This window comes from Olea europaea, unplaced genomic scaffold (assembly GCF_002742605.1).
Source record: "Olea europaea var. sylvestris unplaced genomic scaffold, O_europaea_v1 scaffold60, whole genome shotgun sequence".
NCBI classification, from domain to species: Eukaryota; Viridiplantae; Streptophyta; class Magnoliopsida; order Lamiales; family Oleaceae; genus Olea; species Olea europaea.
This window is the reverse complement of record NW_019264346.1, coordinates 260,564-270,477: the sequence shown is the minus strand read 5'-3', so window position 1 is coordinate 270,477 and position 9,914 is coordinate 260,564.

The following is a 9,914-nucleotide window of genomic DNA, read 5'->3' as shown; positions in this document are numbered from 1 at the left end:
AAAAAAAAATATATATATATATATATATATATATAAAATCGGAGAAAATAGAAGAACACAGAAAATTTTTCTTCAAAAAGGATACGGAAGTTCAGCATCTACTCACCACTTTGAGCATCTACTAAGTAGATACTGTTCGAATCCACTAAAATCATCAAGAATCATTACAAATATATGAATAAATCATAAATTCATTAGTGTTTCTTCTTACATCTCTAAAGACTACAACAAAATATACTCCTCACAATATCTCAGATTGCACACTAACACAACCAAGAAAATCTCATCAAAAGATGAGAGAAATTGAACACGAAGAAGAAGAGTACATAATAGTCAGAAAGCAAGACAGAAACCCTACACCAAAACCATCCAGGGGTGGATCCAGGCCCAGGCTTGCCCGGGCTACGGCCTGTGCTCGCCCAAGCCTAGATCCATCAATTCCTAGTTGTTGTTTTTTTTTTTTGGTTCAACCCATGTAAAATTTAAAATCAGCCAGTGTGGTATAAGCCTAGTTGCAATAAAATGAGCAAATGATCCAACTTTAATTTTTTGGCCCAAACAAAACATAAATTTTATTATCCATGTGTTTCCAAACCTAAACCCAAACCCAAACCAAACCAAACCTAATTCTAATCCAATATTAATCCCTTGACAACCAACAGGTCCAGGTTAGAAATCAAAATCAAAATCAAACGGACCTTCCTCTCTCTCAGTCTCTCCATTCTCGAAGAGACGAAGACTCTTAGACTCCAACCTATTTTTAAAATTTTCAATCAAAAATTTCTATGAATTTAAGGAATCCATTACCCACATCAAAAATTTCATCTCTTAAAAGTGTATTTTAGCAGGACAAAACAACGGCATTTGAATTGGTAATTGCCATTTCAATTCTTTCAAAGTGTAGAAGCTGTTACCTGTAGTTAGTGCCGCAAAGCAGCAGAGGAAAACAAGGACGAAGCCCAGGCTACAGCCCGTGTTCGCCCAAGCCCAGATCCATCAGTCCATAGTTTTTTTTTTTTTTTTTTTTGGGTTGAACCCATGTAAAATTTAAAAATAGCCTATGTGGTGTAAGCCTAGTTGCAATAAAATGAGCCCAACTTTAATTTTTTGGCCCAAACAAAACATAAATTTTATTATCTATGTAAACCCAAAACCAAACCCACCCCCAAACCCAAACCCAAACCAAACCTAATTCTAACCAACAGGTCCAGGTTAGAAAACAAAATCAAACGGACCTTCTTCTCTCTCAGTCTCTCCATTCTCGAAGAGACGAAGACTCTTAGACTCCAACCTATTTTTCAAATTTTCAATCAAAAATTTCTATAAAATTAAGGAACCCATTACCCAAATCAAAGATTTCATTTTTAGCGGGACAAGACAACGGATTTTGAATTGGTAAGTGCCATTTCGATTCTTTCGAAGTGTAGAAACTGCTACCTGTAGTCGGTGCCGCGAAGCAGTAGAGGAAAATCGTGCTCACTGCTCAGCCCCAAATACCTTCTCTTCTTCTCGACTTCTCCATTTCTCTCTCTCTCTCTCTCTCTCTCTCTCGTAGGAGACAGAAACTAGTGGCGCAAGCGGGGAGCCGGAAAAAAGGGGCCGAAGAGCCTTTTATTTTATATAGGCATAGGGTATGGGGATTCTTAGAGTTACAGTTCGCAAATTAAAAAATTGTGGTTAATAAAAGGTTACAATTGCACAAGTAATTAAAATAAATAAAAGGTTACAATTGCACAAGTAATTAAAATAAATATCTGTCTCTTTTAACTTTTAGTTTTAAGTTTTTTATTTTTATATTGTTTAGAAGTATCTTTAATGATTTTCACAAAATACAAAAAAGAACTAATTGCATTAAGCCATTAACTGTAAAGTGAATAAAAAAGTGTATACTTGTATGATTCAATAGTAACTTAGATTTTATAACTTGGACTATTTTTCATATATATTTGTCGTTAATATTTCTTTTCTTTTTTTTTTTGTTTATAATTTGTTGAAAATTGAAATGTCGTCTGGTAATTTTTTTTTTTTTTAATACTTGAGCATTTTAAAACTTTCTGCTTTAAGCATTTTTAAAATTCTTGTTTTGAGAAATCGATTGTCAACATGCTTAATTGAATTATTTTTCAGTTTCAAAAATGCAGTAAATTTATCATTATTAAGGCACAGACGCAGCCCGAGTCTAGTGAACATGTAAGAAAAGCAAATTACAAAAGTTCAATATACTCCTTGGTCCATTTTAAGTAAATGCCCTCGCCTCTCATCTTGTGGCCTTGCCGGGAAAAAATTGAATTAGTTAATTAACTATTGTTGAAATTTCCATTGTCGGCTTAATAACTCGTTGTTGCCTTGTCAGCTTAATAATTGTTGTCATCGTCTTGTTAGTTTAGTGACTATTGTTGCCTTGTCAACTTAATGAATTAGTTTTTGATTGTCGCTAGAATAATATCATTGATGATTAATTTTTTTTTTTTTACCTTTTTTTTTCTTTGCAATTTTAAGAATTGAAATGGAAGGTCAACCTCCTCGCAAGAAGAATAAGAACTTGTTTTCGATCTTCCAAAGGGCTGGTCGACCTACCGAAAGTACAACTTTTGATGGATTAACAAAAGATCTACCTCCATTTCCTCCGAAAGTTGAAAGTCATTCATCCTCAAATATTAGCATTGAACAGGAACCGGGGAAAAGAATGCAAATACTAGAATTTCCTTCTAATCTGCAAGATGAGATTAGAGTGGCATATTTAAAGCCTGGACCTTATCAACCAAGACTTGTTGAGTATCCTAAGGCACAAGGGAAATCTCAGTCTCGTCGCTTTCAGGCAAAATGGTTCAACCAGTTTCCTTGGTTAGAGTATTCACCTACAACGGATAGAGCATATTGCTTTTATTGTTATCTTTTTTCGGAATGATGGTAATCCGTCCAATTGTTCGGCATTGATAACTTCTGGATATAACCAATGGAAGAGAGTTAATGATGGCGCAAAATGTATATTTCTTACTCATTTGCGATCATCGGAACATAATATGTGTTAGAGGAGAGCTAAAGATTTAATGAAACCGTCTCAACATATTGATAAAATAATGCATGTCATATCGAATGAAGAAGTTGAAAAACATCGTCTACGTTTAAAGATTTCAGTTTGAAGTGCTCGATGGCTAGCATTTCAAAGTTGTTCCTTCAGGGGTTATGATGAATCTTCATCTTTATTGAATCGCGAGAATTTTATTGAGATGATAAAAATTTTGGCAGAAACGACAGAAATTGATAAAGTTGTACTGAAAATGCTCCAAAAAATGCCCAATACATTGTTACAAGTATTCAAAAAGAAATCTTACACACAATGGCGAATAGAGTAAGAATGATGATTCATGAAGAAATTGGGGATGTATACCTTTGTATTCTTGTTGATAAATCACAAGATGCATCTAAGAGAGAACAAATGGCTATTATTTTGAGATTTGTGAATAGTTGGGGTTATTATGACGAAACGCTACTTTGATATCAAAAGCATCAGCGACACCACATCATCAAGTCTAAAAAATGAGATTGTAAGTGTACTTGCTCAACATGAACTTGAAGCGGCAAAAATGAGAGGCCAAGGATATAATGGTGCTAGTAATATGCGGGGTGCTTGGAATGGACTTCAGGAATTATTTCTTAGAGATTGTCCATATGCATATTCTGTCCATTGTTTTGCTCATCGATTACAGTTAGTATTGGTTTATGCAGCTAAAGAAGTTGATGTTATTTGGGAGTTCTTTTCTCATCTGGACAATATTATCAACATTATCACTTCTTTCCCTAAGCGCATTATGGAGTTACAATCTACTGAAAGAGATGAAATTAAACATATGTTAGCTACTGGGGAGTGTGAGTCAGGAAGTGGAGCAAATCAAGTGGGTAATTTACAACGATCAAGAGCAACTCGTTGGAGTTCTCATTATAACTCTATAAAGAGCTTAATAGATATGTATAGTGCAACTTGCAAAGCATTTGAAAATCTTAGTGTTCATTGTCCAAATGGAAGATCTCGGGGCGAAGTTCATGGCACTTACAAACATATGAAAAATTTTGATTTCGTGTTAAGTTTGCATTTAATGCATAGCATCATAAGAATAATCGATGTTCTTTGTCAGGCTCTTCAAAGGAAATCTCAAGACATTCTGACCGTTATGAGATTCGTTTCTACTACAACAAAACTCCTCCACAAATTAAGAGATGCTGATTAGGAAGAATTTCTCGGGGAAGTAAAAAAGTTTTGCTCAAAACAAGATATTGAGATACCCGATCTAAAAAGTTTATATAAGGTTGGTCCTTGTCGTTCTCGTGATCCAATTACAATGAAGCATCATTATCACTTTAATGTTTTCAATGAAGTTAGAGTACATATTGATGGAATTAAATACAAGATTCAATGATACATTAGTTGAACTTCTCACACTGAGTGCAGCTTTAGATCCTAGAGATTCATTTGCATCATTTAACAGTCACGATATTTGTACACTTGCTAAGAAATTATATCCTAAAGATTTTTCAAATCAAGATATTCATACTTTGGAATATGAGAAGTGACACTATGAGCTGGATATGAAAATTGAATCTCGATTTCAAGTATCTACACTTGTTGAGTTATGTCGACAGTTAACTGAGAGTGGAAGATCAGATATTTATATTATGGTTACTAGATTGATTTGTCTTGTACTTACTTTACTTGTTTCTACCGCAACTACTGAGCGAGCATTTTCAGTAATGAAACATGTGAAGACAGATCTTCGTAACAAAATGAAGGATGGGTTTCTTACTGATTGTATGACACTCTTTATCAAATGAGAACTTGCTCAAAAGATAGATATAGATTCTATGATAGATAAATTTTATGTTTCAAAATCTTGTCGGGAACAGCTTCCAATTAAATGCATTTGACTTTAATATAATTTATTAATTTATTATATCGACTTTTGAATTTTAGCTCATGTGCAAAAAATTCCTGGATGTGCCACTGAAACCATCTAACAAACAAGAAAGACATGACAGGCAATAAATACGTCTAACCAAAAGTCACCAATCTAGCGGCTGAGAGAAGTCCACGTGCAAGGCCCAAGATAAACCATCACTTAAAGAGGCAAACACGTGTTTTGGAAACAAGCTTTCATCAAGTATTTTGGGCCTCAACCTGAAACACACTTTGGACCACAAACAACAGCGTAACCAATTAAAATTGTGAGGCAATCCAACATAACATTATGCACCATGCTGAACTATTCTTGAATCATTTAGTAGTTCTAACAATATTTACAAAGTTTTATTCGCTCTAAAAAACACTAAAAAGAAAAAAATTAAAATTAGTTTCAGTTCTAAAAAAAATAGCAATCTGAACATGCTAAATACGTTACCTTCAATTTGATATTAAAAATTTTCAAACTATTTTTAGTTATTCAAAGGTTATACCTTGGTTTCAATATCAAAGGGGTTAAATTCAGTTGAAATTTTCACCAGATTAATCAAGCCTTTTTCAACCATCTTTCTAGTAAAATAGAACTTAATATCAACATGTTTAGTCTTATCACGGTAAATAGGATTTCCACTCAATTGTATGGTAGTTCAATTATCTATAAAAATTCTAACTACTTCATTTATAAAACCAATTTCTTCTAATAAACCTCTTAACCGAAGTCCTTATTTAACACCATCACTAGCTGCTATGTATCCAGCTTCAGTAGAAGATAGGGCCACAAGTTTTTGCACTTGAGATTTCCAACTAATATATCCATTACAAAGAGTAAAAACATAAGAAGAAGTTGATATTCTCTTATTTAAATCACCTGCAAAATTAGAGTTAGTGTTACCTTTCAAAACTACACCTTCATTAAATATTTGAAATTTTAAACCTAGGTTAGATGAGCTGTTTATATACCTTAACATCTATAATATTGCTAACCAATGTGTTTAACCTGAATTAGCCATAAATCTACATAAGAATGTATACCATGAGCGAAATCAGGTCTGGTATATATTATAAAGTACATAAGTAAGCCAACAATATTTGCATAAGGCATTTTACTCATTCTATCAATCTCTTCATTAGTTTTAGGGGATTGCTTATTTGATAGTTTAAAATGAATTTACAATAGGCAACGCAATAGGTTTGCATTTAAACATAGATAACATTTCAAGCACTTTATTTACATAAGAGCATTGATTCATTTAAAGGACACAATCTCTTTTTTTTCTCGTGCCTAAAATTCTTTTAACTTGTCCTAGAATTCTAATTAATTGTATTTGACAACATGTGAGAAGATTCCATTATAATCATTGCCCTCTCTTTGTGTAAACTCTTTAGTCATACGTCTAGCTTTATATCTTTTACATTCAACATTAAACTCACCTTCTTTAATTTTGTAAACCCAATTGCAGTCAACAATCTTTTGATTTTTTTGCTTGTTAACCTAAATTCATATATCATTGTCAGTTAGAGAATTCATTTTTTCCTTCATGGCTTCCATTCACAATTTAGATTCTTGATAGTTAATAATTTTTCAAAAGTAGTAAGCTTAGAGTTAATTGATTCAAGGGTAAAGAAGAGGGTCACAGATTCATCACAATTGGTTCTAGTAGAAAGAAATCTATATCTTGTACCTCTATCTCTAGTTAGTTGATAGTCGTTAAGAGCAGTATTCTCAGATTCATCTTGAGTTTGATCTATTTCAAAATGAGTAGTCTCCACCTCAATCAGATCATTAGGTTTAGCAAAATTATTTTCTTGACTTTTCAAGACAATTTCTTAACAAGTGAAGTTTTAACATATTTCTGATTTGAAGAAATATTATAGGGAAAATGATTTTCATTGAAGATGAAATTTCTACTTATAATAACTTTGTACCCGTTCTAACCTTTTAAACAAAATCTATATCCCTTACTTTCTTCGCTATAACCTAGAAAGACACATCTTAGGGACCTAAGTTCAAGTTTGCCTTCATTATGATGAGAATAGGTAGCACAACCAAACATCTTAAATTTGGAATAATTTGGAGACTTTTCAGACCACGGTGATTCAAGGATTTGAAAATCAACAACACTTGTTGGGATTCTATTAATCAGCTTAGTGGTAGTTTTTAGAGCTTCTCCCTAAAAGAGTTTGGGAAGCCCAGAGCTTAGTAACATTTATCTAATATTTTCTAATAAGTTTTATTTATTCTCTTGGTAATATCATTTTGCTAAGGAGAATATATTATTGGTCTGTCCATCACAATTCCTAGATTCTTTATAGAAATGGTCAAATTAAACATTCAAGGTCATTATTGTTCTAATTGCTTTGACTTTCTTATTTATTTGATTTTCAATCACCAGTTTCCATTGTTTAAAATTTTGGAAGGTGTCAATTTTTTATTTTAAAAGAAAAGTCCATATTTTACTTAAAAAATCATCTACTATAAGTAGATAAAATCTGAATTTGCTTAACGTATTTACATGTACAGACCCTATGGGTCAGCATATACATACTCAAGAGTAGAAAAGGACTTGACAAAACTAATTTTAAAAAGGTGACTTATTTTGTTTTCCAATGACACAGTCTTCACAAAATTCTAATTTTTCAATGCTATATTTTCCAAAACATCCAAGTTTACTAAGAATCATTAATCCCTTTTCGCTAATATGGCCAAGTCTATTGTATTAGATTAAAGATTTATCGTCATAAGACTGTACATGTGTCGAGATATTTCCAACTAATGGTTCAACTTGCAGTATGTATATTCCATTAACTTTAGGAGATGAAATTATTTCCTTAGAATTTAGATTTATCTTTATAAATCCCTTATAAATTTCAGTTTTCATATTCATCATCCAATTCTCTTAAGAAAATCAAATTTCTTTGAAGATCGCGCACATATCTGATTTTAGGCAACTCAAGAATATGACTATTCTTCAATAAAAGGTTGAGTTTTTAGTACATTTTATTTGACAAGTTATATCATTTCTCATCAAAATTTGACTAACATTTAGGTAATCAAATTCACTGAACCATTTTCTAATGGGACACATGGAAAGCACAACTAGAATCAAGGACCCACTCTTTTGGGTTTCTTTTTGTTGTAGTAACAAGGACAATTCCTTGTATGTCAGATTTATTATTGCAGGCAATTGTTGTAGATCTATTAGAATTTGATTTTTTTTTTCATATCAAATATCTTCTTGAAGAAATCTTTAATGAAATGTCCAATTTTTCCATTGTAGTAACATTTTGTAATTTAACTCTTAGATTTCAGTTGATTCATGTTCTTATCTTTGAATCTAAGATTTTAGGGTTTTCATTTCTTATAAGAGTTGTAATTGCACATATTATTTCTCTTATTTTGATTCAGTTTCTTTTTAACATTTATTCTTTTACCAAATTTAGAGTCTTTGAATTCAAAATTTAATTCAAGTTCTCTATTTCTTAGAGTTGAGATGATAATATCAAGTATAAAGCCCTCTCTTCCATATTCTGGAGCATATCTAAGTTCTTTGTACTCATCACTTAAGGAATTCAACAGGACAAAAACTTGTTGACCATCAAACAACTTTTCATCACAATTAGCTATGTTTTGAATCAATTTTGTGAATTTATCAATATTATCTTCTAGGGTAATCGAGGTATCAAATTTGAAGTTGTACAATTGCCTTAGGAGTTAACATTTGTTAGGCATAGTTTTAGTTAGATAAAGTTATCCTAACTTAGCCCACAAGGTTTTAGCAGTAATAGTTTTTCCAATCTTTCTTATGACACTATCAAACAAATTAAGAAAGACAGAGCTCCAAGCAACTTCATCTAATTCTTATCTTCTGTAAACACTAATTTCAATACCCCATAACCTTTCAAGAGCAGAAGCATACTTTTGTTGTAACAACAGAACCCTCATCTTTTGGCGCCAAAGACTAAAGTCTCTGGTACCTTTCCAGATCTCAACTTAAAATTTATGTACATTTCGTCAATTTAATAGATACAAACACAATATCAAGATTATACAACACACAAAATATTACTGTTCAAGCAATGAAAGAAAATTATAGGATACGCAAATTTCAAGAGTAAAGCAAAATATTACAGAAATATCTCCTTAACATGTAATTTACATAAACTATAAAACAGCTTATACAATTCAAGTATGCAGAATTATATAGAAACTATTCAATCAAGTCAAACAAGTAATTATCAAATAGGATTGTCAATTCGACAGGTTTAAGGAGTGGAGACCATTTGATCCACTACTCCCTTATATTCCCAAATCCTTGTATGAGATTTTAGACAAAGGTGCAGTGGTAGATCAAATACCTTAATAACCAAATCAAATAAAACAAAAAAAAATGTTTAATAATAACAAAGAATTAAAGAGTATGGAAAGATTATACTAGAGCCTGGAACCTCAAATTTTCAAAATGTAGGGAACAATGGTACAATACCAAAATCGGACCAAAAATCAAAGATTGTGCACAGGACCCCCACAAATCACAGTGACTTAGTATAACTCAGTAGTGAGTCAAGAATACGAGTGAGTCAACTCAACTTATCAATACTCAGGACGAGTTTCAAAACACCACCTCAACTCAGTGGTGAGTCAAGAGCCAAATCATTAGAACTCAGTAAAAACACTAAATTTCTCAGATCAAAAGAGAGTTAAAGTATTTTATCACAAAGGTAGATCATAACAATATTTTTTTCAGAAAACATAATTTGTTTTCAATAACTCTTCAAAATTTTCAAGATTTAACAAATCTACAATTTTAAGAACTAGGGTTTCAAGAAAACAAAAAACCTAACTCCTGAAATTAAAAAAAAAAAAAAAAAGGTTTCAATAAGACTTGTTGCTCTCAAAATCACCCAAATAAAAATATTTTGTAAAAATTAAAGTTGCAGAAAACATAAAATAGAAGAAAAT